The sequence below is a fragment of the Mytilus trossulus genome, chromosome 3, assembly GCF_036588685.1.
Source record: "Mytilus trossulus isolate FHL-02 chromosome 3, PNRI_Mtr1.1.1.hap1, whole genome shotgun sequence".
Classification (NCBI taxonomy): domain Eukaryota; kingdom Metazoa; phylum Mollusca; class Bivalvia; order Mytilida; family Mytilidae; genus Mytilus; species Mytilus trossulus.
The window spans coordinates 36,428,249-36,432,897 of NC_086375.1; positions in this window are offsets into that span (position 1 = coordinate 36,428,249).

A 4,649-nucleotide genomic window follows, 5' to 3' on the forward strand; every position below is an offset into this window, starting at 1 on the left:
AAGGTCGTTAGTTTTCTCTTTTAAAATTATTTATATTGTCATTTCGGGGCCTTTTATAGCTGACTACGCGGTATGGACTTTTTTCAATGTTGAAGGCCGTATAGTGACCTATAGTTGTTAATTTCAGTGTTATTTTGATCTTTTATGGAGAGTTGTCCCATTGGCAATCACACCATATTTTCTTTCTTTATATTTTCAGAAAAATGTAAAATGTATTCCTTTTTTCAATATTATTTTAACTTAAAAAGTTAAATGATAGATAAAAATCAAGATTTCAGTAACCAAGAGGACCCTCTAACACAGTAGGAAAGTATTGAGTTTAAATTTCATGCATGGGCCAAAATATAGGGAAAAGAAAAAGCACAAAAATACTGAACTCCGAGAAAAATTCAAAACTAAAAGTCCCTTATCAAATGGCAAAGTCAAAAGCTCAAACACATCAATAGAATGCATGGATAACAACTGTCATATTCCGCATTTGGAACAGACATTTTCTTATGTAGACAATGGTGGATTAAACCTGGTTTTATAGCCACATAAACCTCTTTCTTGTATGACATTGGCATTTGTACTATTAATTAAAAATAGTCATGTTTTTTATATTTTACAATCATAAGGGTCGTTTTCGGTTCCCGAGGGTCTCGACTAGTGCCATTTATTTCTGTAATTCTTTAATATTTTAGATCATTTTCCCCTTTTAGTTATACTATTTGTCCAATGTTATCTATTCTTTATCTATTCTTTTTATAATAAATAGAACTTCACTAATATTTATTCTCTATTCTTTAATTTATCAATTTTTCTCTTTCATTGATATTTTTTGCAAATTATTCTTTATGCTGTAAACTCTCCTCCTTAAAAAAGGTGGTTCCATGCCCCAAATACCTGCGATGCAAATATGACTTATGGTAACTGGCCAAGTCAGCCTTTTCCCGCCAAAAAAGATCTTTAGCTTATGTTGTTCCTAACCCAATGTTCTTCTTTACTTATAACATTAACTCTAAATTCAATTATTTCGGTATTGTCCGTTTCTCTGTTAAGCACTTGGCAATATTGAGTAATAAAGAACAAAGACTGGTCGGCTCGGAAGAATGGAATAATGTGTCTGAGTAAAATGAAATGTCTTCCGGTGGACTGTCAACTAGTGAACTTGCGTGTTCTAGTACAAAACAGGTTAAATATTCATATTTCATTACATGTTCTCGCCCTGAATATATTATTTGCTACTGTATGTTATAATCATCCATCAATAGTCATCATCTTTTTTGAATTTGTGTGGCACCGCTTGGTTTTCTCTTAATTAGATGGTTACTATATTTCAAAGGGATTGGCGAGTTTTTAAAGTCGACAAACCACTGTTACCGTTTATTTAATATTAAAGGAATGTCTGTAATATTTTTTCTGTCTATTCGAAATAACATAAACAATTTGGTCTGAATAACGCGCGTAGCGGGTTATATAACAGTGTGCACTACATTTTTATGTTTTTCGAATAGACAGAACACATATTACAGTCATTTCTTAAAATGTAATTCTTAATTCCATTTTAAACCGTAGAAAACCATGAAAAAACGTCGATGACGTCACGGTCACATGACTAAATTATGTCTATGGGCTGATAACAAATTAACGTCAGCCAATCAGAAGACAAAAAAAAATAATTATATTCAATCAAATACTTTTATTCTTTTATAGATAATTATTTATTTAAACTATGCATCAGATGAATTCTAGATTCTCAGACCACAACTACATGTTCTATTTGTCTCGGAAAACACTCCCGTTTTTATTTTGATTTATAATCGCATAACTTTTGTGGTTTGAAAATTATGTCTAACACTTTACGAACTGTTACAGTTTTTATATAACCTTTACAATGTATAAATCTTTTGAAAAAAAAACATTAATTCAGTTTTATAAGAGTAGAACAGTAAGACGGACATCCTCCGTTTCTTGATAATATTATATTTCGAATACATAATGATCCCCATAGAAAAAAAGAAAAAAAGAACTGAAACAGTTTATGGGGTTCGTGTTGCTTATTCTTTAGTTTTCTATGTTGTGTCATGTGTTCTATTGTTTGTCTGTTTGTTTATTTTCTATTTATGAGTTTGATTGTTCCTCTGGTATCTTTCGTCCCTCTTTTATGTCCTGTAATTGACCCTGTGTTACTTTACACTTATGCTCTTTCATTTGTATTTAACTGATAAACAGCATCATTTAGTGGCTACAGTCTAGAAAAAAACCAATGGTCGTGTCATTAGAAGTAGAACTATAAAAGAGGGACGAAAAAGACGAATGGGGCAGTCAAACTCATAAATCCAAAACAAACTGACAACGCCATGGCTAAAAATGAAAAAGACAAACAGAAAAAAAATAGTACACATGACACAACATAGAAAACTTAAGAATAAACAACACGAACCCCACCAAAAACTAGGGGTGATCTCAGGTGCTCCGAAAGGGTAAGCAGATCCTGCTCCACATGTGGCACCCGTCGTGTTGCTTATGTGATTACAAATCCGGTAAATAGTCTAATTCGGTAGGTCACATTCATGAAAGGGAAGGGGATTGTAGTTACGACGTAAGGAATATATCCGATATCATTTGTGAAACGGTTATTCCATAACGGTCAACCAACTCGTGATGGCGTCCGTAAAATTAACGAAGGGATGTTTTAGCTTCACCATTTGGAACTCTTGGTTGAATAGCTTCATTGTGAGCAGCAAATCTGTATCAAGAAAATCATGATGGGAAATGCAAGCACGGGAATATCTTATCAATTGGGAGATATATAATCCCGTATGCAGGTGCTGCTGGAATGTTGTTACTTAGAAATGGAAAGTTCACAATTGGAAAGCTGAATTCATCTCTTTATAAAAGTTGTGCTGATGAATAATAAATTAAAAAAAATATTGCTATGCAAACGTTTAATACTCAACAATAAACTGACTAAATATAAATCTAAACAAATCAGCAGTAAAAAATTTCAAGAACGACTTTTCATTCATTCACATATGCAAGCCATAATGATCTCTTGACTACATGCGTTTAATCAATTCCCTTTTTCTTCCTCTGCTTTCGTCTTTTGTAACATATTATTTCTTCCTTTCTCATGTCTATATATATGCATTATCCTGATCCCTTATCAAGTCGAACAGTTTTATCGAAGATACTTCAACGTAGATACTTAACGTCTGCATTAAGCGTGCAATTGACCAACCTGCCTTATATATAATTATACATATCAACATTCTTACTTTCGGTCAACATGGCCAATGAAAATCACAACCAAGATGCATATTGTTTTGAAACAAAATTCAAATCTTAAATTTCAGTCTTGTATTGCTTATGTTCTTATCAAAACAAAAGTTTCGAAGATCAAAAATGTAGAATGTTTGAAATCATAACATTGAAATTTTTATGATTTCAGATATTCAACCACATCCCTATCTTAAATTACCTTGTAAAAAATGTTTGGAACAATCAAAATGGTTTAAAGAAGGTTGCAATTCAAACAAAAATCATTTAATTGAAGTGTATCTCATGTTTCAGATTGTAGTGTCGTCATTTGATCTATCAGACAGCACACATCTTCATATTTAGAACACAATCAATGGACTTACATCGTTTTTTCTAAGATTTTAATAAGTTAGCTTCACAATAAGGTAGGCATTTGCAAATGCGAGTTCGAAAGAGAGAAAAAAGTTAACTTTAAACTTACAGCCAACGCATTTGATAATTAATTATTTTGATTTAAATGTAGGAATTAAAATAAATCAAACAAAGCACGTGGATATCTTTAGCAACATTACTTTTTCAAACTTAGTCCTCTGCAAAACGGTAAAAGTTTCCATCTACCCTAGAAGGATGTAAAAAAAAAACCAAGTTATATGTTAAAAGCAAAATTAATTCAAGACAACCGTATTGTGAAACTAATTTGAAAACAATGAAGTCAAATGTTTTACTATTTTCATTTGACATATTTATTTGTACAAAAGTACAACACTTTTGGTCGAAAACGATAAACACAATGTACATTGTTTGAAAACCAAGTTATATTTGGAGAATGTAGAAAACTCTGGTATATGTGACACCATTTGGAATTTCAAAAACATTTACCATTTTCATTTAATTTTAGAACGGCGAAAAGCACCTTGGTTTTCAATTAATTGACTTCATATTCAAATCACAATAATAAAATCAATATAAAACAACTTTTTAAACCTTTCAGAAAGATAAAAGAAGAAAAGTAATTTACTATTTGACTATTAAAGTTACCCAAAGATCTAACTTGAGCAATCAGGCTGATGTGTCTAGTAGTCAGGAATTTAACGACATTTCCCATTGCAAGGTTTCACAAACTTTGATTGTCAAAATTTCAATATATTCTTAGATTTGAGACATGTCCTTGGTAAACATTTTTGAAAGTCCTAATACATAAAATCTCATCTTTAGTAGTTTTGATTTAGTATTTTTTTTAAGATGCATTTCTGCATTCCTAACTTGAAAACATGATATGACCACATATTTCAAATATAGGTAGGTCATTTTTTTATGCATAACTCGACAGTCTTTTAATAAGTCAAATATCTATATTTTTTAAGTTTCTGAAAGGTTTATGAATAAAATTCATAATCATAGTCCGT